At 39.1% G+C, this 23,763-nt stretch overlaps 1 long non-coding RNA gene across 1 annotated transcript in view; it reads left to right on the forward strand.

Moving 5' to 3' along the window:
• Positions 1-23,208, forward strand: part of LOC130541387 (uncharacterized) — a 38,106-nt gene extending 14,898 nt beyond the window's left edge. The window contains exons 2-3 of the long non-coding RNA XR_008955433.1: positions 22,515-22,675; positions 22,997-23,208. This is a non-coding gene — a long non-coding RNA (uncharacterized LOC130541387). The remainder of the gene's footprint in view (positions 1-22,514; positions 22,676-22,996) is intronic.
• Positions 23,209-23,763: the final 555 nt, after the last annotated feature.

The following is a 23,763-nucleotide window of genomic DNA, read 5'->3' on the forward strand; positions in this document are numbered from 1 at the left end:
GAATTATATTTTTATTGGACAGTGCTATCATAGAGTATAGAAAACAAAGAACTAATTATGAGAGATAAAGGTGGATTAACAGGCAGGGGCCTATTATGAAGAGCTTTATGTGACATGAAAGATAGTCTCAACTTGCTCTCCAGAAAAATCTCATATAATAATCAAAGAGCAGTCATGGGAGGTAGTGTGATAGGGACATTGCAGGGGTAGGAAAATCTTGCAAAACTCCTAGGAAGGCAAAAAGGAGAGGATTGAGGCAAGACTCCAAAGGTAATCACCACTTAGGTGGGTAGATCTGCATAATGAGAAGAGGAAGATTAGTTGGACGGAGTGATCACAGCCCAGAGCATAGCACATATCATTTTACAGTGGCTTGCATCACAAGTTCTCATCATCCAATTATTAGGACTTTGTATTTCCCAACGGAAGCAGGAAATAGTGCCTGGCTGCACTCTAGACACTGTAACTGCAGGTTACACTGGGCCTTGTAACGGCAATGTGACTTTACTTAATGAACACTCTTCCTATCATTTAATACCCAACTTGGGAATAGATCTTATCCTGGCAGATAACTGGTCATGCTCTCCAGGAACAAGCAGAAAATTGAAGGAAGTGATGTTTTCAAGGCAGCAGATGGCACTCTTTTCTATGCTTCAGTACTAAAAGTTTCAATGAAAGAAGCTCTGTCTTCTATAGAGAATCAAAAATTTAAAAGACTGCAGCACTTTTCAGGAAAGTGAGGGATGCTTGGTTCTGAAGTCTAATCTACATAGAAATGTTCATGCCAAGTTCTAGAAATTTATTTATTCTAAGGAAATGATTTGAGAGAAGGAGGGCATGGAAAACATATGCATAATAATGGGCATTGCAGCACCATTTATAAAATTAAAAGCAATATAAATACTCATAGATAGGATATGGGGAAATTTTTGTCCATGTAGTTAATATGATACAATACAATATAATATAATATAATTAAACCATAAAAATGACAGCAGTTGAAAAATGCTTCTTGGCTAGATACAGTAAAAATGGTATTTATATGAAACAATCTTTGATCTGTAAATATACAAAAAGTGTATGTATTATACATGTACATATATATACAGACATGAATATTAGACTGAAATTTTTGATACAGAAATGAACATAGTTGTTTAAGGGCGCTGGAATTATTAATGCCCTTGTTTTTCACATTTCAAGTAGTATCTAAGTAACTGCCTAAATATGACAGCATAGCTTCCCCTCCTAAGAGAGACTTACCCAGGAAGCCCCAGGGTAATCTGTGCTTTAGGTAATTTTGAAATAGGGAAAGAAAGTTAAAGTAGTCAAAGACTCACCAAAGCTCTACCAGGTGGTCAGGCACTGGGAAAATTGACCTAGCACAGTGTCTAGAGCTAGCTTTCTCTAGAGTTGCTGTTGGACCTGATGCAGCATTTCTTACCTTCCTCGAGGATGCTGTTAAGAAAGAACTGGCTACTCGAAAGTGAAGCTCTGGTGTTTCAATTCCAGAGCTTGCATCCAAAAAGTACATGAGGTTGTAATGATGGATAATTGTTGGAATAACCATTGTTCTCACTGGTCCCTAGAAAGGGATCTGTGGCTCTGCAATGGGGAGAAAGACAGGTTGCTGTTTGCTTCTCATGTCAGCAGTATGGCTCAGAAGGAAGCACCATAGCCACAGTCACCCCAGGGAAGTATGAGGCACAGTCTCCAAACACCACTGAGGCATCGCCGCTGCAAGATTGATTCTGCCTTAGGGGAGGCAAGACAAGGCTGAATGTGCAATGTGTAACTACCATTCGCTGAGCCTCCATTGTTAAGCAATCTTTGTGTCAGGTGCTTTACGCATGTTATATGCCTTACCTTCAGAGCAACTCTAGACAGGTTTTACAAGCCCCACTTTGCCCAGGAGGAAACTGAGACCCAGAGAGATTGATTATTATATCCAAGCTTTCTTAATAAGAAAATTACTGAGTTGAAATGAAACTCAGTTATCTGATGCCATGCTCTTTTCACAACACTACATAAATGCAAACGGTCCCCTCTCCTGAAACCTGGCATGCACTGGCTCCTGGATAAGCTTCTCCTTAACTATAGACTCTTAGGGGCTAAAGAAATGAGAGCACAACAGAATATTGAGTTTCAAGTTACTCAGAACTCCCTCAGGAAAACTTCCTTGTTTTACAAATGCGGAAAATAAACCCCAAGGGGATAAGATTCTATTTTAAAACAATATTTGTACAGTACTGTTATGGGCTGAATTATGCCTCTCCAAAATTCATATATTGAACCTCTATTCCCTAGTACCTCAGAATATGACTGCATTTGGGGTAAGAGTCACATTTAGGTTAGTTTTTATAAAATGAAAGGGTTGTATAATGTCAGAGAACAGGCTTTCATTCTAAATGAGATTCTTTCTCCTTCTGAGGTTAAGCTAAGTAAAATGTCTTTTGGGCAGAATCACAGAACATTAGAGACTACTTGTTGAGATTATCTCACCTTTTCTCATTGTCTAGATGAATACATAGGACCAAAGAGAAAGAATTTTTGCACTTATTGTACCAAGATATGTTCCTTTCTTTCATGAAATTGAGAGTACAACAAGTAATTGGCAGCACTCAGTGTCAGTATTGCTCTTATGCATTTAACTATAAACAGAAGGGAGAATATTTTTAATGTTTTCTTTACTTAAAAAAGAAATCCTACAAACAAGTTGATATTCTTGTGTCACAATAAAAATCCTCTGTCTGTTCCCAATTTGTCAAAAGGACAAGAATTTTCAAGCTCTCGACAGGACCCTTAGAATTTAATCCTTTTAAAAAAAAAATGTTTTGTTTCTACTGAGAGTTCTTCTCAATTATGTCCAGTAGGTGGCATTACTTTAACCACACAAAGCAAGAAAACCATGAAAAAGCCAGAATAATTCTGATACAGATCAGAAGCTCTCAAATGTTGGCTTCAGACTAGCAGTATCACCATCACCTTGGAACTTGCTCAAAATGCAGATTCTTGGGCCCTACCCCAGACCTATTGAATCATAATCTCTAGGGGTGGGCCCCAACAATCGTGTTTTAATAAGTGATTATGTTGCATGCTAAAAGGTGAGAATCACTGAGATAGAAAATCAAGTTTGCATGAAAATCAGACAATAGTTTTTCACATTGAGGCAACATGATAATATACATTACAAATGTTATTTCCTAATGAATGCAATATTCTCTTTTCAGAGTCAACAGCATGGACAAACCTCAATCACCAATATCATTTCTGTTGGCCTTATTAATTACTTACTATGGGCCTAGTATTTCACCAGTACCAACTCATTACTCTTTATAACAACCCAGCACGGCCAGTGCTCTTCTCTCTCTTTTTATAGGTGAGGAAGTAGAGGCTTCGATGTCACAAGACTGCCTCTTATTACGCAGCAAGTAAATGAGAAGACAGTACTCAATATCGGCGAGGTCTTGACACCAAAGCCCTTGCTTTTCTTCTTTATGCCCATGTAGGGTTGTCAGATTTAGCAAATAAAACTACAGAACATACGGTTAAATTTTAATTTCAGATAAACAACAATTTTTTTAGTATACATCCCATGCAGTATTTGAGACATACTTACACTGAAAATGTTATTTGTTATTTATCTGAAATGTGATTTGATTAAGAATAATTTTATTTGGAAACCCTATCCTGTTGTCTCTATCTGTGTGCATTCCAATCAGTTGCAGAAAAAGGAACTAGAAAATAATCTTTCTTAAGGGTTATTAGGAATAAATCTGAGCGTGGGCCTCACTCCAGAAGCTGCAGTTTAACGTCAGTCCCAGGTGATTTGTACGCACATTACTGTTCAAGGAGCAGGGGCCTTAGAATGTTTACAATCCAAAATGACTGTGGTCTAGAGCTAGGGACCAAATTTAAAGACCCCTCCAGACCTGAGAGTCTATGAATCTATGAGGGAAGTGAATGTGAGATCGAATAGCAGTTTACTATTTTTTGCACTTACTTAAAATTCTGATACAACTTTATATGAGGCAACAAAAATATTTAAAAATCAATAAATATTTTCTTTATGGAATTACAATACTTGATTAGGTTTTTGAGGATAGGAATAAAATTAAGCAGAATTTTATGATTCTTTTGCAAAGCATTACAAGAAATATCTTTAATATTGGATTTGAACTGTCTTCAAATCAAGTCACAAACAGAATATTTACAGCAGAAATAATGCTACTCATTTTATAAGTAAGAATACTTTTGTTTAAATCCATAACATCAAGTATGAGATGCAGAGAGAGTAACATAGTTTCCCAAATGATACAAGTACTTATTCATTCCATGTTTATTGAACACCTGGGGGAGGTGAAGGGTGAAGGTGTGTTACGATAAACATCTGCAATTCATGTGGGATGTTATGGCACCCCTTTATGCAAAACTTTAAATAAATGGTCTGTTCCAGGAACCTGCTTCAAGTTGCTGAGACAAGAATGACATCCAGGCTGGGCGTGGTGGCTCAGGCCTGTAATCCCAGCACTTTGAGAGGCTGAGGCAGGCAGACTATGATGTCAGGAGTTTGAGACCAGTCTGGCCAATATGGCGAAACCCCGTCTCTACTAAAAATACAGAAATTAGCCGGGCATGGTGGCGCACGCTTGTCGTCCCAGCTACTCAGGAGGTTGAGGCAGAAGAATCACTTAAACCTGGGAGGCGGAGGTTGCAGTGAGCTGAGATCGCGCCACCGCACTCCAGCCTGGGTGACAGAGTGAGACTCTGCCCCGCCCCCCCAAAAAAAGAATGACATCCAACAGTTCCTCCTGCCATGCCTACAAAAATCATTACAGCTCAAATAAACATATGGGTCAGCTCATTTAGCAGACATGTATTAATTTCCTACTATGTGCCAGGCTTTAAAGAATGGGCTTATATGTGAGAAAAAAGGGGCAAGGAAATATCATCATGTGCCATGATCCAGTGGACTAGGAATGATGGTACTATCCAGGACAGAACCTTGAAATGGAGAGAGACATGTGTGTGCATGTGTGTGTGCGTGTGCGCATGTGTGTGTATGGGGTTGGTGAAGAGAGGTTGGATACAACATCAGGAAGCCAGGCTGGGGGATCTGATTAGAAAACTTCTGCAGTCTCCAATCTTGGACTTACTATCATTGCCTTGCCTCTAGCCACAATTAAAGAAAAGTAATTCATTTCCATCTGCCTGGTTTTAAGTAACTGGAAAGTCTTTCTGCTTTAATTCGTATGCATTTTCCATATTTTTTTCTCTCTGACATTAATTTGCACGGGGCTTAGAAAAAGGTACTTCACTAACTATTAACCATGGTACTTAAGAAGTTGGGGACTTACAAATCATTAATCATATTAAAAATATATAAATCCACCTCTCTTCATATTTGGCCCACAGAGGTTCACGTTATGAAAAGAGTTTTAGTGATTTATTTGGTCTTGAACCGCAAGGTTCTGTTTTTCTTAAATCCCTATAAACAGTCCACATTTTGGACACTGAACAAGTAAATGTATGTTGCATTTTCTCACTGAATCCATAGGGTTATTAAAATGTATACTTATTCCCCAAATAATCCAAGCTCAAGCACTTGAATAAGAATACCTCAAGGCTTTCCTCTTTCATTTGCTTTGTGGACAGCAACTACAAGGCAGGGATGAGTCAGCACGTGTGTCCAGCTAGCAGGAATAGGCAGTAGCCCTGGTTTATGCTAAGCCATAGGGGAATTTTGCAGTCATTTTGTGCTGCACTGTCCAGGTTTTTCAACATCAGTGGAACCTTTTGTGTTTCACCCACTGTATGGAAAAATCCACGACTGTCCTAAGAAACCTGAGAACAAACACCCATCTGCCTATCCTTCCAACACAGGCTATTAACCACAGTAGCATGTACCCTGTTCTGGGCTGATACTTAACATTTTGGGTTTTCATCCTTACAAATTTACATAATAATATGTGTGATTATCTCAGTTTGACAGAGGAAAAGAAAACACAAGGTCAATCAGCTAACCAATGGCAAGGGGAATCTAACAGATCTGTCAAAAGCCAAAGTCAGTTTTGTGTTCACTAAGATGTACTATTTCCTTACTCCATATAAAATGTAATAAAAAACAAATGAAAAAAAAGCAGACTTGGAAGGAAAAGGCGATGACTGTGGCAAATGGGCAATATTAGGTTCGAGTGTGGAGCGGGGTGGAGCTCAGAGCAAAGTCAGCCAGCCAGGCCTACTGATTATGTAAATATTAATTGTGTTTATACCAGTGTTCATTAATCTCCCTTTGCACCTGATGGGAGGTAATTCTCCATGGCATTTCTGTGAGTCTTGTGACAGCTTTTGTTTACGATGATCTTTATAGCAAACAGCCTTGGAAAGCAGATATGGTGTCTAGTGTACCTCTCTAGGATAGAGAGAGGGAAGATTTGTTTCCTGACCAGGACAATATAGATAACTTCTTCCCCAAGGGACAAAGATTCGGCATGTTTTCTAGCATCCCTCTTGAGTGGCTTCCTAAGTTCAGTGTTCCCCAGCTGTGACACAACTCACAGTGTGTACAGAATCCACCAGGACCTGGCTTCGCCTGGGCCCCAGGAAAACTGGAGAGTAAGGGGAGCTGAAGCCAACAAGAAGCTCATGCTGCCTGTTGTCCCAGGAGCAATCAACTGAGTAAATCGATGTGTGTTCATTGTCTCCTTACCAGTCAAACCTATAGAATTCTGCAGAGCTGACCTAAAACCTTCCTGATGCTGCTTAGGGACTGCTTGACAGCATAATCAGCTCCTCCATCCCCATCCCTTCTCCACACTTCTTTGTCTTGTTCTGAGCCTGGGCTTCCTTGCCTCTGGCTTCCTGGTTAGGATTGGCATAATGGGATGTACTAGGGGAGATGGGAAAATGGGAAGAGTGAGAGGTCAGGGTATTTATTCTTCTTGCTCCTTCTCTGCCTCTGTGGCTACAGCTCCTGCTTGTAGTCTCTCTTTCATAGTCAGACTCTGGTAAAAACAGTGCTCTTGGAAAAATATTATGTCACTCTTGCTAGACCTTGGGTATATCACTATTAAAAGCTTTCACCAGCTGGGCACAGTGGCTCACACCTGTAATCCCAGCACTCGGGGAGGCTGAGGTGGGTGCATCAGGAGGTCAGGAGATCGAGACCATCCTGGCTAACACGGTGAAACCCCGTCTCTACTAAAAATAAAAAAATTAGCTGGGCGCGGGGGCGGGCGCCTGTAGTCCCAGCTACTCGGGAGGCTGAGGCAGAAGAACGCCATGAACCCGGGAGGCAGAGCTTGCAGTCAGCCAAGATCATGGCACTGCACTCCAGCCTGGGCGACAGAGCAAGACTCCATCTCAAAAAAAAAAAAACCTTTCACCCTGCCAAAATCTCTATAAAGAGCTTTCACAAAGCTATCTGCAGTAAACTATTTTGGATGTGCCACCTTGTTTTTAAAAATAAGTTAAGGCAGTCTCTTACGTGTATGAAACAGGTTATACACATATACATAAAATACTGCTTTTAAAACTGTAAACTACCTCTCGTCCTCATCGTACTGAGTCTTTGCAGCCACCTTGGACCTCCATAAGGCAAAGATACTTGCCTTAATTTATGGTACTCTTGGGAAGGCTTTGACTGGACTGTGTTACAAATGCATTTTCACCTGCTCCTGGCCATTTGTTTTGATGCCTATAGAAGTCCTGTGGGTGGCCATGTTAGTGGCCATGTTAAAGATGCCCTCTTTGTCAGCATGATCTCACTGCACCTCTTCTCGCAGATAGTTATGGTTCTCAGTGTGCAAATAATACACTTTAAGTCTTGGTATAGTTAAATAAATGTAAAGAAAATTTAAAAAGGACCACAGCATAAAAACTTTCTACATAAACTTAGATCATTTGAGGAAACTTCAAGTGAACTCAGAACCACAGTTGGTAGTTGGAAGAGATCTCCAAAGATGTTTAATAAAACTCTCTCATTGTATAGTTCATTTGATTCTTGGAAAACGAAAATTGCATGAATTCATTTTAGTCCCTGTCATAATCATCACATTTTCCCTTTTTTAAATATTATTTCTACAATGCACCAGAAGAAATTACAAGAACAGTTCTAAAATTCCAAACTAATAGAAAAGTATATTATCCCAGTAGTACATACGAAGAGAAAATTACTAAGTGCTTTGTTTCCTTTTGTTGACAGTAATTACGACGATGAGGCTATGATGCTCATGCTAGGTCTCAAAGGATGAGCAGGTGTGGACCAGGAGGATGAGACTGTACAATGGCAGCTCTAACAGAGCAGGCAGCCTAGGCAAAGGCCTGGAAGGGAGAAAGAAATTGATGTATCCAGGGAGCTAAAAGCAGGTCAGAATTATAGAAGCATAAGCTAGAATTGAGGGAAAACAGAGGAGAGAAAGGTGAATGCTACCATTTAAAATTATCTGTTTCTAGCCACACAGCCAGGTTTTCTCACTATAAATGCCTGCCAGCACTGGGCTGGAGAATAACCAAGACCAAAAACACTCAGGTTCTCAATTGACCAAACAATCATGATTAACTATTTGAGAGCCCTATTTCCATTAATAGTTCTTTAGCACTTGCTGCGTGTCTAAGCACCACGACAAGTGATTCTATCAAAATCCTAAGTAAGTTGATTCAAATTAAGTGGTCATTATGAACCAAGGTCAATGCATCTATCGAGCAGTTTCCATCACCAGTGTCTCTCCGAAGAGTTGTTTTTTTATTCTCTCCCATGAAGTCTAAATCCAAAAAGCATCTAGATCAATGCAGTTCAAGATAAAGGCTGGGCTCTACATGGATGAATGTGAGTTTGCACAAGGAGTTGTTAGTGGATAATTACCATTTCCGCAATCTACATCAGTAACTCCTAAAGCCTCACCTAAGTAGCCATACAAATATAAGTAAAAATAGAATGCTTGTTACTTTGATACAACCTCCAGGCAGGTTGCCCATCCCTTAGCACCTCCCCAAAATCCAGTGTCTTCTCTAGACTTCTCTATATAGAAATGTGACCTAAGTAGAATTTCTGCATAATATTTTTAAGGGAGGAGTTTTGAGAAAGAGAAAAGTTATCTCAGAAACTAGGACTTAAAGTATAATTTTAAAAAAGAGGAAAAAAAGGTAGGAATGAATAAAAAGATACTATGTTTCTGCTAGCAAACAATTTATATTATAACTAAGTAGATAATTATTTTAAAAAGCAATTAATAAGAGACAGTTAGACAAGACCCTTTGGTTTAATGCTGTGCTGCTGCCATCTTGAAATTCTTAATGACTTTTAAACAAAGGGTCCCATGTTTCCTTGTATTGGGCTCCACAAAGTATGTCTCTGCTCTTGCCTGTGATATGGGAGTCCTCAGATGGGCAGGCATTGCATGTACAACTGGTCAAGGAAAGCAAATAGAAAAGAAAGACTTAATCCAGGCTTTAAATAAAATTTAAGAGGTAAATAATTTAGGCAAGGGGAGGGGGGAGACTTAAAATTCTGAATTAATACTCTTCCTGGGAAAACAGCAAAAAAAGTAATAATAATAAATTAAAATTAAAGCCTAAAATTAATCTCCCAAAATGGTTTCAAAAAATAAGTTACTCTGTTTAGGCTTTGCCTGTTTTCTCTGACTTAAATAGCTAGTATATTTACTTAAATCTGCATTGTTGCTTCAGCTTCCAGAAAGGATTTATTATTGTACACAGACCATGAAATAAGTTCATAATTATCAGAGAATTCCACAAGGTGTCAGCCTCAAGCTAAAAGGATAAATCCAACGCTGGGAAATAGTTTTAATTTTAAGAAATGAAGATTTGAAGTCTCCATTTTGAATTCTGTGTCTGGGGCCTATAGTAATGTAGCAGCCCCTATTTGTTGGGTGCCTTGTACATGCTAGGCACTTAACATACATTATTTCTAATCTTTAAAATAACCCTGTGCTATGGTGTGAATGTTTATGTTCCCCCCCAAATTCATATATTGAAATCCTAAGCCCATTGTGATGTTTTCAGGAGGTGGGGCCTTTGGGAGGAGATTAAGTCATGGGGCAGAGCCCTTATGAATAGAATTAGCATCCCTAACAAAAAAGGCACAGGGGAGCTTATTTGCCCCTTCCACCTTGTGGGGATGCAGCTAGAAGGCACCATCTATGAGGGAGCAGGCCCTCGCCAGACAACGAATCTTCATGCACCTTGATCTTGGACTTCCCAGACTCCAGAACTGTGAGAAATAAATTTTTCTTGTTTATAAATCACCCAGTCTATAATATTCTGTTACAGGTGCCCGAATGGACTGAGATATCTCTATTGATTTTAATCCCCATTTTACAAATGAAAAAATAAGGTTAATGAGTGTTAAGTCAATTTCCCAAGGCATACAGCCAGAATCAATATTCAAAGACAAAACTATCTGAACCCAAATCCTGTGCAATTTCTGCCATACTGCCTCCAGGCCTCAAACAAACAAAGCAGTAAAAAGAGTTCAAGAATGGATATAAAACAAACTCTGGGACTGTCTCCTGTCCAGGCTCTATTCTACAGCAGCTAAGGGTGCTGGACCGTCACACTGGACCTAATAAACATCAACCCAGCAGCTCCTGTCTCCTGGGTTTTTGAGAACAATAGGGCTGCCCACCAGGGCAACTCCCAGGCTATAGAACCCTGCAAAAGGGCGTTTCAATATCCACTGGTTTTCATCATCATCTATTATTATTGTTATCTAGTATTGTATAAGTTTCAAAGTAATGTTTGGTGTAAATCATAAGCATTAATATTACTGTTGCTTCCAGAAGTTCCTGATTTCCCAATCACACCGGCAGGAATTTCTGCTCTCAGGAGCCTCCTCTATAGCCGTAGTTTCTTGACCCAGACCTACAAACTTAGCCCTTTGCCTTCTGAAGCTCTGGGGCCATTCTTCCCTTATTTAGAAGGTGATTCAATATTAAGCTTACGGCTGATTGTTCTGTGCAACATTGTAGTTGAACCTTAGACAAGCCCCTGTCCGTCCCAGGCTCTTGTCATTTGGACCCATTGCTTTGTTGTGCTGAACTTGAATCCATGCCTTGGGAAGGCAACAACTAGCATGAGGATTAATATCTCTGGCTCTGAGTTTGAGTCCCAGTACCATCACTTTTAGGGTGACCAACCATCCTTGTTTGCCTAGGATTGTCCCGGTTTCAGCACCAAAAAGTCCAGGATCCCATGAAATTCCTTAGTCACAGGCAAACGGAGATGGTGAGTCACCCGAAGTTTACTTCCTAACTGTGCAACCTTGAGCAAGTCACCTAACCTCTCAGGGCCTGATATGTAAAATAGGTAAAATATTAATATTTACTTTATCACATCATTTTGAAGATTAGATGAGTTGTGTATACAGTGCTTAGCATAGAATAAGCATGCAATACATTTTAGTTAATAATATTATTACTCTTGGCCCGCTAGTACTCACTCAGCCTATCATTCTTCTAGAGCTCCTAGGACTGGAAGATTGCTTTGTTCTTGCCAATCATTTCCAAGAAAGGGAAGTCCTGCCCTAGAGCCCAAGATAAAAAAATTGGGGCCCTTCCTGCCCTCTATCTACCCTTGCTTTTTCATTTTTCTTGTTCCTACGCTATCAGCTCTCCTACTTAACAAGCCTCTGGGAGCTCTTTGTTTTTAAGCATCAGTAACCATTTTGACAGTTCACACTCCCAAAAGCCTCAGTGACCATGAGAATGTCCCTCTAAAAAGGCAAAGCCAGTGATCATGGGCCCAGGAGGGAAGGTCTGAGCCTGGTGGTGCCTAAAATCTGAATGTGGCTGAAAATGTACACCCTGATTCTATTCATGGGTATAATAACATGAATCTAGCCTCGAAAATAATTTTGTTGACTTGGCCAATAATCCTTCTCAATTCAACTGCATCTAATGTCCTGTGTAATTAATGATCTTTCTCCAGCCAGGCATTTAATGGCTGTCATGTTTGACTACACTTTGACATGTATATCTTCATCATCATTATAAATATTGCATTTTACTACTTTATAAAAAAATTATATGCATAATTAGATTCTGTTTTATTTTATAAAATAACGTTATTTTTCTTTGCAGCAAGAAGAGGAAAAGATGGCTAGAAGTGGTGCCTGCTCTATTTTCTTTTTCCATCTTCTGTACACTTGTGTTTATGTTCAAACACATTAAAACTATATGTACATATTGCCTCACTTAGGAAAGCTTGCCAACACATTCTGGCTATATGTTATCTACTACTCAGGAAATCATAACCAAGAGTCTACAACTGAAAATAGCGTGCTTTATTTCTATCTTCTAAAAAGATACTCAGGGTTTATATTTCCTCTTCATAGGATACTGTCACTAAATTTTTAGGCTTTGTCGTTTTAAGTACAATCAATACCTTGGGGCAGTAATATCTATATTTTATCCATTATCTTCTTGTCTAAAATGTCTTATTAAACAACTGAATGGCTGATTTGCACAGGAGAACCATTTTGGATAATTTTTAATGCAGATTTCTGTGTAGCTCAAGTCTACCTTCTTCCCAAGGCTTGACTAAAGTTCTCAGGTTATTACTCAGTAGACTTCCTTCTTCCTGTTCCAGCCTAATTTTGTATTCTTCTCTGAGAAGGGGATACAAGATGGATCCCCAAGAGCTGCAGTCCCCTCTGACTCTGTGGGAGAGATTCACCTATCTACACAATATCTAGGCCAATTCTCTGGTTGGCTGCATAGGCCCAGTCTGAAGAGAGAGCTGGGGTTGGAGTATTTGCTAGTTCAGCTGGGGAGGCATCTGCATCTGGATCCCTGATCCACATGCTATGATTAAACAGGAACCCTCAAAGAATTAAGGTATTGCTACAGATGATCTCTCTATTAACCTCCAACCTTTGGGTTTTACGACTTTGTGATTGAAAATGAATGGACTTGAGCTATAAAAGTTACAATATACTCATGGTGAAGAATAGGTCTATAATGCTGGAATGGGAGGCTCTGGTTTCTGGAAAAGTCAATCAGGAAACGACATAGTAGGGATAGAGATGGCAGGAGCTTGAGTGTGGAAAAAGAGAGAAGAACTTCAAGGCACTTTCCTTTGACATGTTTGAAGGAAACATTGACTGTGTCAGCATTACTTGCCCAGTACAATTGCCAATATACTATCAGGAACACCAGAGACAACAAAAAGGACTCACCTAATGAAAGAATATTGTCTTATTCTAAATCAATCAATCAATCCTTTAATTAAAGACTTCTTGGTCCTATGCAGGTGAATATATCACCATCACGCCAATGCACGTTTTTCTTGTTGTGAGCATCTGTTCTTTGGATATTCCCAGAAATGAAACTTCAAGGGACATAAAATCCTGCAACCTTAGGATGTTAGACCTAAGGATATTAGCTAATCATCTAGCTAATCTCCTTTTGCAGGTGAGAGAACAGTTCAAATTGTGAAGCACAGGTGTATCCAGACAGGCCTTACCTCTCCAACATGTTTCAGGATTATAATTTTTCATTACCACAAAGAAGAGAGGTAGAAAATTACAGGATTTGAATGTAATCATAATCCTTTAAAAATACCCCTTGCTCTTGATCTCTGAATTATTATACCAGTTCCAATAAGTTAAGGTTGTCATTAAGTTTTAACTTAATCTCGAAAAGAACAAAGAAAGCTACATGATCTCACAAGGAGAAATACATGGAAAATTTTCCAGCTCATTGCCCCTGACTTTTTATACAATTATGCATTTGTAAATCCTAATTGTACCTCTGCGATCTGTATCAGCACACTCTATTGGAAGTGGCTGTCATTATGATCTCAGACCTAGCACAGAATTCCTGAAGTACCTACATTCCTAGAAGACATGGAAACTTTCTGAGAGTCAGAAAGTTCTGTGCAATTTCAGATTGGTTCATTAGCATAATTGTTTCAACATTGAAAAGAAAGATTCAGGCAATTTAAGATGTTTATGTAGAAAAATATGTCTATAACTGTCTCCTCGACAACGTAACATGGAAGAACCACTGATTCACTGTCCAGAATCACCTCATCAATAGCAAAAAGAGCTTCCACTTCTTTAACTGTTGCTCACAAGTATTGGCATCCTGCCTATAATTTCTTTCTTGAAGAAATTCTGTTCCATTAATTCTGAAATTCAGGCACTTCCATATACTCACTTAATCTTACACATCCATGCTAAGAATAATTATTCACTTAAAAATGAGTTGATGGCTCTAAAGAATGACAGAGGGATCCAGCCATACCGTTAGTGGTAAGTATTCCAATCTTTGACTCAGTGGATTAATCACTACCAGAATGAAACACGATCTCACCCACAATACTGGATAAGGTATAACTAACAATGATATAATGGTATTCCAGACTTTTGTATAAATTTATTCCATTTCCAGGTTTCTTATATGACTTACTTCCAAATCAGAAGATTATCTCTGCTCAGAAAATAAAAGTTAATAGCTTCCCAAGAGAATAGAAACATCAAAGACAGAAAGCCTTACTTTGATCTGGATTCCTCAAGGGTAGGGAAGGGAGGATGAGTTCACCCAAGAATAAAACAAAACTTTACACCATGCAGCCCCCATCTGACTTGTAAAGAACTTTTTCTCTCAGGCCTCATTTATTCACTCTTTCGTTCATTTGGCCAACATTTATTGAGCACCTACTATATGCCAGGTACTAGGACAACATCAGGAATTCAAAAGCAAATAAGCTATGTTCCTTCTCTCAAGGAGCTCATCATTAATCAGCCATGTTAGCAAATAATTACAGTGCTCCATTCAGGCTGATATCTACAGTAAGTGCTTATGTAATTCATGAGCAGATCACACAGATCAACCTTCAACGCTTTCTGTACTTATTGAATTGGTATTAGTATCTCCACATATCCCCTCAAAGACTAACAATTTCATACTTTGGATGATTCTTTCAATAATGCTTTGCCTTTGACTAAAATAATCAATACCTGACCACAAAGATGCCCAAAGTTATTAACCATGCAATTTCACATCTTTCAGGAATTTAATCCCACACTTGCTTCCTCCTCATACACATACACACACAAAGCATTTGTCTCACAGTGAGTTAATTCCCGAGTGCTTTTTCAGGCTCCCTTGGCCTATAGATACCATTCAATTACAGTGACAGGCAGTGAGTCCACTTACCACCTGATACCCCAAAACGCTTCAGGAACATCAGGTAGGTAACTCTTGACATCAGGAAGACTGACCGTTAAACCAAATCCTAGCTATAGGACTGGAGTTTAGAGGCATGAATTTTCTACTTGTACAGATATTACAAGATCAAGAAAATAGTCACTACTATTGAGTCCTCATCATAAGCCAGGCATTGTGTGTTAAGTATTTAGCAGGTATTATTTCATCCTCACAAAAATGAGGTAGATACTGTGTATTAGCCCATTTTCACGCTACCAATAAAGACATACTCGAAACTGGGCAATTTACAAAAGAAAGAGGTTTAATTGGACTTACAGTTTCACATGGCTGGAGAGGCCTCACAATCATGCTGGAGGGCAAGGAGGAGCAAGTCACATCTTATATGGATAGCTGCAGGCAAAGAGAGAGTTTGTGCAGAGCAACTCCCGTTTTTTAAAACTATCAGATCTCATGAGACCCATTCACTAGCACAAGAACAGGATAGGAAAGACCCACCCACATAATTCAGTCATCCCTCACAGGGTCCCTCCCACAACACATGGGAATTATGGGAGCTACAAGATGACATTTGGGTGGGGACACAGAGCCAAACCATACCATACTGCTATTATCCCCATTTTAGAGATAAAGCAATTGAGGTCAAATAACTTGCTGAAAGCTACATAACAGTAAGTAGTGAGGCCCTGATGGAAAGCCCAGCATGCTGACCTCAAAGCCCACTGATTAGGAGGACATAGTTAAAGAAACTGGAACCCAAGATCTTAGGGTGGCACTATTAGGACATCTGAATGCTGACTTTAACTTTTCATATGTCCTTTGAGGACAAAATTTTCCTTAGATTTTGATGAACACCAAGTGCCATGGCAAAAGTCCATTAACCACACAATTTTGTCTCATCTTAGTAGAGCCTGATTTGCACAGCCACTGCTTCCAAATTTTACTGTTTCTGCTGTATCACAATGGCTGTTTATAAAGCTTTTCTCTGGTACAGATGTAAAAGACAGTAAGGAGTTCTGAAAGGATCAATAGGACTATAAAAAATAGATTTTCAAGTTTTACCATCTCTGTCTTATGAAGTTAGCCCTTTATTTATTTATTTATTTAGCTATGAGTGAGTACAATGCTGATTGCACCTGAAGAACATTTTATATTCTGTTTCAGAAACTTGTTAATACCTTGCTTATTAATTAGAAAATAGTGTGGGTGCCTTGTATTCGGGCTGGGAAAGAGACTCCCATTGCCCCGAGTCTCCACTAAAACAGAGCACAGAGCCAACCACCTTTAACATCCAAAAATGAGCCTCTTAGGCATATCAAAGTAAGTCTAGCTGAGAGCTGTGTAGCAGACAGCCACAGGGCCCCACCATGATTCATGGTGTCAGTATGAAGTCCCATGTCTGTCATCTGGGGGCAATGTTTGTGATGATGGCATATTCTGCCTTTCAATTCTCACTTTCCTCTTAAGGAAGACTGCTCATTTTTATCCTCTGAGCATGTTCCTAACAAGACGGATGTACCATCACACGTTTAAGGAGGAAGAAAAAAGGGCAACTGCAGGAGTTCAGGTAAAAAATGAAAGCTGAATCATTCACAGTAATATCCCAAATTTATATCCCTTAGTATCACAAACTGAATTACCTCTATAAACATTAGTTTAGAAAAACAACTTTTCACTTACAGCTGCATGGTAAAGAACCACATCACATCCATACAGGAAGGATCTTATTTTCAATCTAATGTGCCAATGGCAGTTTCCAATAAGAAGAAGCAATTTGCCAGCCTTGCCAATTACAATTTGTCCTTGGCTGAAGATGACAGCAAAGTCTGTGCCTCTGGTTCATTGAAAACATCAGAAAGATATCCCTAATACTCAGTCTGTTTCTCTGTGAAGTTAAGCATTAAGGAGGTGATTAAAATTCAGCTTAATTTTGGTACCAAATCAAAGGAAAGACATTGCTATCTGATGGTAGGGGAGGGTTTCAAAACTATCCAAAGCAGCAATGACATGCATTTACATTCCAAACCCTGTGGATGACATTGAAGCTTGGTGCCTCCAGTTTCATCCTCGCCAGGAAGCGGCTGTTCTGTATCCTATGGATATAGGGCTAAAGGAGGTATCGACACTTACTGCACACAGATTGATTTAAACATGCAGCTCTTGCCTCACTTAATACCTCTTTTATTAAAAGATGACCCTTGGCCATGAAAGAAAGGTCTGGGAAGAAATGGCTCTTATTGTGACACTGATTTTCTGTGTAATGATCAGAAAATTATTTTCCTTCTTTTTGCCCAAGCTATAATGTTAAGACACATCAGAGAGTTGATTTGTGAGGTTGCTATGATGACAGAATCACATGAAAAAGCAGATTGGAGGTATCTGCTGTGTTAATAGGCTTTTAAAGATAAGTAAACCGATGACACCCAAACAGTTATCCAAGAAAACACTTTTGAAGTTGATCTGCCACTATTACATCAATGCAACACTGGATTATTAGTGTGAGGAAGTGGGAGACTTTGCTTGCTAATTAAAGGTAATACTTATGTCCTGACAATGATTTGATGCACAGGAAATTAAGCCTAAATTATCTCCTCTGGTTCAAGCATCAGATAAATGTTTTAGGGAGAGACATGATCTGGTGATTTATTTATTAATTCAATAACCCTTCATTGAATGTCAACTCCATGCCTGATTGGCTTCACTAGAGGCACAAAGGTGAGTAAAACTGGGCTCCTGCCTCAAAGGACTTGAAGAAGACTGAAGGGGGCACACCTGCTCCTCAGCCCTGGCCACTACACTTGCCCTCACTTGGAGGCTCACACTCTCCACGAGCTGCCTGCCCACTTTCCATGCTGATCTCTGTGGGAACACACTCTACTCCATTTTTACCTAATTAACTCCTACTTATCATTCAGATTTTAGCTCTGTGCCTGGCACATGGTATTTGCTCAATAATTATTATTGAATGAATGACTAAATGAACAAAACATCATAATACAATACAAGAAGTTCTCAGATACAGGAGGAAGCAAACAGCTCTTGGGCGCTGGGACCATGGTAAGGATATCAAGGAAGGCTTCACAAAGCGCATTTGAGCTCGTGGTATTTGAGATAGATTTTGAATGGAATTGAAGGGTAAATAAGGGCAACATGAAGAGAGGGTTACAAAGTGGTGAGAAAAGAAGAAAACTTATACTAAACAAAGGGAACATCATCTGCAAAGGCATGAAGGTATAAATGAGAATGAAGTGTTGGGCAAACAGCAAGTTTAGGGTGACTAAAACATAGAGCACATTGAGAACAGTTTAAACTGGGAAGTATGTATGAACTCTATGTTGAAGGCCTTAGATGCCATAGTTAAAAGTACTGATTTTTTTCCTAAGGTGATGGGAAGTCTTTGAAGGCTTATACATAGGTGTATCCATTGAGATTCAGAGGCAAAGTAAGTGAAAAACAGTAACCACTCTAGCTTAAGGAGAAAAAGAAGAATTTATTAAAGAATATTAAGTAGTTCAGAGACACTCTGGCCGAGACTGTGAGTCCAGACTTAGAGACTCCAGCAAAGACCACTGAGCACATACTCTAGCGGTCACATCAAGACCCTGGGCACTAGTCAGCACAACCTCCACCAGTGCTCTAAGAAAGCCATTCCTGTCACCCGCAACAGAAATGAATTCCACACAGCACCTCCTTCCTCCCATTGCTTTTTTTCTAATCAAAGTCATGCTTATATTCTTCTGATTGGCCCAGGTCTTATGCCAGCACCGTAGCTGCAAGGGAGACTGGAAAGTGAATTTCTGGCTTCTAGCTAGGAAACCATGATGTGAGAAATTCCAAGCACAGAAAAGGTATTTCAAAGAAGCTAAAAGGCTACAAATCATAGAAACTATCCACTGCCACATGGAAGATGCATAATCAAATTGACATCATAAAAAGATTCATTTGGTAGCATTATTGAAAATGGATTGGAGAAGAGGAGAGTTGGGAGACAAGGGGATCAATTTAGAAGGTTAGAGCAGGCAAAAGACGAAAAGAACATAGACTTTAGTGCTGACTGTGGACACAGAAGAGTGAACACAGAACAAGGATATAAGATCTAGGAAGCAAGAACCTGGTCTGTCTTTTCACTTCTGGAACAACAGCACATAGCAGGTGTTCAATAATTTTTGCTTTTATTGTTAAAGAGTAATTTACATACAATAACATTCACCTTGCTTGTGAATTTTGAAAATTGTGTATCATAATGTAACCACTACCACCATCAAGATATAGAACAGTTCCATCACCCCCTAAATTTCTTCATGTTGCCCTTTCATAGTCAATCTCACAACTCCAGCCCCTGGCAACCACATACACACAGTATGTAACCTTTCGAGTCTGGCTTCTTTCATTTATCATAGTGTGTTTGAAGTTCATCCTTATTGTGGTTGTATCAGTACTGTGGTACATTTCTGTTTTTTCCTTAGTAATATTCCATGGTACAAATATACCAGCATTTATCCAGGCCCCAGTGGAAAGATATTAGAGTTGTTTCTAGTTTGATGGAAAATAAATCATCCATGTGTTTGTTCCAAAATAATTTTTATTTCATTTGGGCAAATACCTAAGAATAGAAGCACTGGGTCATATTATCAGCATATGATTAACTTAATAAGTCAATTATCAGCATATGATTAACTTAATAAGTTAATAAGTTACTGGAAACTGTTTTCCAAAAGCAATGTATTAGAGTTTAAGTTACTCTGCATCCTTTCATGTACTTGAGATTGTCATTTTTTAAAGTTATTCCAATAGGTATCCAGTAGTACCTCATTATGGTTTTAGTTTGCATAATAGGTATCCAGCAGTACCTCATTATGGTTTTAGTCTGCATTTCCCTGAAGACTAGTCATGTTAAACATCTTTTCATATTCTTATTTATATTTGATTGATCTTTTTTGATAAGATGTTCAAATATCTTGCCGTAACTGTTAAATAAATATCTGATGAATTCATAAGCAAACTTAAACAAAGTTACCTCCACCTGAAATAATTGGACATTGCTAGGGAAAGGGAAAGGATGGAGTCGAGGAGCACACCACACTTTTAAGTGAATATTGATTAAGAGAGTTTAGCCAAAGGATTTAGAAAGCATAACCAAAGATGGCTGTTCCTGAGCCTAACTAATTATTACAATTCAATAGTTTGCACCCAAACCTAAAATGCATAGAACTGGATAGCTTAATAATGCTTCCTAGAAATTTTCTGCATTTGTAAAAACAGATAAACTTCAATTAGTTTTTACCTCCTTCTTCTAAAATAAATAAGTCTTGAAAGCCAATCCCATATCATTCACCAGGAAATGCTAGCAGTGGCTCAGTGTTTGCTCTACCAAAGAGTACTAAATAAAATATTCAATCACGAGAAAGAGAAATGTAAAACTGCAAGCTGTAGGCCCCAGAAGCTAATTAAATGGTTGGTCCTTTGTAATCACCTTCCCTACAGTGAAGGAAGCTGAATAGCAAGGTCAAGAGATTAGACTTTGCTGCCTTCTGAGTCATTGAAGAACCACAGGATCTTGGACAGTAGGGGATAGCTAATAGCTGATGGAAGAAGAGTTGCTTTCTTTGCCTAGGACTTCCAGATTATAAAAATAACACTGTAGGTTGCATCTGAGCCAGGCCAGCACTCCACTGGGTCTCTTGCTGCAGCTGGGAATGAAGATTGCTGCATGGCCAGAGCAGCTGACAGTCGAGGGAAGCTGGAGCCAAAGAGTAGACATGGGCCCGCCAGCATTTGGAAGCTTCATGAAAGATGAACTAATCTTGTTCTCCATTTAAACAGTTATAGTAGAACAGTAGACATCAAGACAAACTGAAAGAAGAAAATAAAATATGGAATACATATCATAGTGTTACTGTGAAGTAAAAACATTAGCTGAAAAAAAGTGCACTGTCCCTTGAATCAGCCCAAGCAATATTATGAAAAGGCCAGGCTAGGGGGTGTGGATTTTCTCCGTCCTCAATTGAATCTTCCACTGGAGTAAAACAACAGTGTGGAGACCTCAAAGATCACTGATTTCAGCCCTCACTTCCTCAATAATATGCGTGATAGAAGGGTATAAGAGAGTTTATGACTCCCCCATGCACAGGAAATTATTTGGTAGCATTACAAGTTAGAACTTGGATCTGGTGATTTGCCACTCAGTCACTCTGCCAAAAATGTCAGCGAGAAAGAATGCAGCCCCAGTATGGGGTCTGTAACTACACACTTCCCAAAATTTTGTATAGGGTTTTTGATAAAGCCTTTGCTTTATCCTACCCCTTTCTCTGCTCTTAAAAAATAAATAAGTTACCAGAGAACTTACCATTTAATAATTTTTAAACACATGTTATACTTAATATAAGAAAACACTCTATTTAGTGTAAAGCTAAGAGGGATGAAAGAGAAGAAACAAAATTAATAGAAGAGAATTTCCATAGCATGGTCTTGTGGCAATGGCTGTATCTGGAGTTAGGTGTTAGTCCATGAACTCGGAAAAATACTCCTGGGGTTCTGTTTGTTACTAAAATGAACATGTTAATGCTTTCATATTAGGGATGTTGTTGGCTTCTCCAGATCTCCAGGATTGTGCACATTCTAGGTCACACTGTTGCAGGACTTTTCCTTAATTCAGCTAAAGATGGGGTGCTTTGTCCCACGGCCATGAAAATTCAGGCTCACAGACAATTTGAATGATGAGTGAGACAGGGTTTTATTGGGTGAAGAGGAAGAAAAGGGGGAAACAGGGACTCTTGCTAGGTCAGAGTCCCTTCTAGAGCACTTCACGCCCACTGTTCGAATCCCAGGCTCCACACAGGAAGAGGAGGAGCCAGACTCCTCCCTGCTACAAACATCGTAAACTTCATAAGGCTCCACCTCAGTGGGCAAGCTGGCTGGAGTTTCTCTGAGGACCCCCTCCCACCTGGCTGTCTCAATACTGCCTGGGCATAAAATCAGAAGCCACAGAAGAGAAATCTCCCTCTTCCTGGAGGATCTATTTAGTTCTGCATTAAATAATTTTAATTATTAATTTTGTATTCAAATAAAAACACAGATAACAGAAAAGAATGCAAAATTTTAAGAAATTTAATGTAAATTATACGATTTTCAAAAAATTGAAGGTCGTGGCAAGTTCCTTTGCCTGTGCCTTCAAATATATTTTCTCTACTTCACAAACACAAATGAAAACAAAACTCACACTCCTGAGAAGTGGCAGAGTTATTCAGTGAAAAGAGTTTTAGAAAGGAAACGTTTTGCTTGGCTTTAATACAGTTTCTTTCTTTCCTCTGTCAAGTTGTTCCTAAGGTGGGAAACTACATGTGCATGCTTAACACAACTTGAAAACAATACAAAACAACAAATCACAATTACAAAATCATACAACACAAATGGAATCACAGTCCATAAGGGAGGCCATGAAAGAGAGAGTGCATGTGGTGGACATATTAAGCTGATATGCAGACCTGGTAAGTTTCCAAAGTGTTCTGGGACTAAATCAGGGACAGGAATACACAGAGGGAAGCCCATACTTGGTCGAGGTTGGTTCACAGCAGAAATGACAGTGTAAAGATCAATAACAGTCCCTTGTTACTGAGAGGGCACCGTTTTCACATTCAGAAGGGCTTGTCCCTGGACTAGATAACTGCCCACAGTTATTTTTCTTCGGTAAATCAAAGCTATCAATTACAGCCTCCTAGAGCAGCTACTCCAGCTGCTGTAGGATAGACAGGGCTGAAAAGGAAAATCATTGACTGTGCATAGCTCTTTCTGGACTTGTTTCCTGCCAGGGATGGTGTCAGACAAGTGCTGAAGGCACTGTTTGTTTCCTGCCCCCATGCTGAGCTCAGACCACAACCGAATCCAGAGCCTGCCATTTATCACTTGACCACGTACATCTGAACCTGCAAGACCCTTGCACAGCCTTCACTGAGGTGTGAAAACTGACAGTTTCCTTCTCCTGCCACTGGTTCTGCAGTAATTAAAGCTTTTTTGCTATCGCACTCCTATTAGTCTCTTGGTTTTAAAGATGCTGCTAACACAGTTAAGTGTGTATTACCAAACTCTGAATTAAAGTGCTTTTACAAGCCACAAGAAAACCAGATTAAGCTAGCAATTTTTATAAGAAAATGTCTTAGTAAAAGGTTCAAAAACAATGGCTTTTTGAGCAGAAGTTTGAATTATTTACAGACAGTAATGATTTTCAGAAATCATTTGTTCAGATAGTAACTATTGATTGCTACTTTGAGCTAGGCACTGTTCTAACCTATACACTAACACTATTTGATAGTTGTGCACATGGATTAAACTTAAAAGAATTGTTTAAAAGTAAATGATTAATACATGCTTGTAAAAAATAAGTTAAAAAATACTCGAGGACAAAATGAAAAGCAAATGCCTTTCCCATGACCACCATTCCCATCCTACTATTAGTAATCTGTTAATTCTCCAGTCATTTTTCTCTCTGTGTACAATGTGTGTGTGTGTGTGTGTGTGTGTGTGTTTAAATATAAACTGTTTAATAGTGTTTTTGCTTTTGAAAAAATGTCATAATGCG

The sequence above is a fragment of the Pan paniscus genome, chromosome 2, assembly GCF_029289425.2.
Source record: "Pan paniscus chromosome 2, NHGRI_mPanPan1-v2.0_pri, whole genome shotgun sequence".
Taxonomy (NCBI): domain Eukaryota; kingdom Metazoa; phylum Chordata; class Mammalia; order Primates; family Hominidae; genus Pan; species Pan paniscus.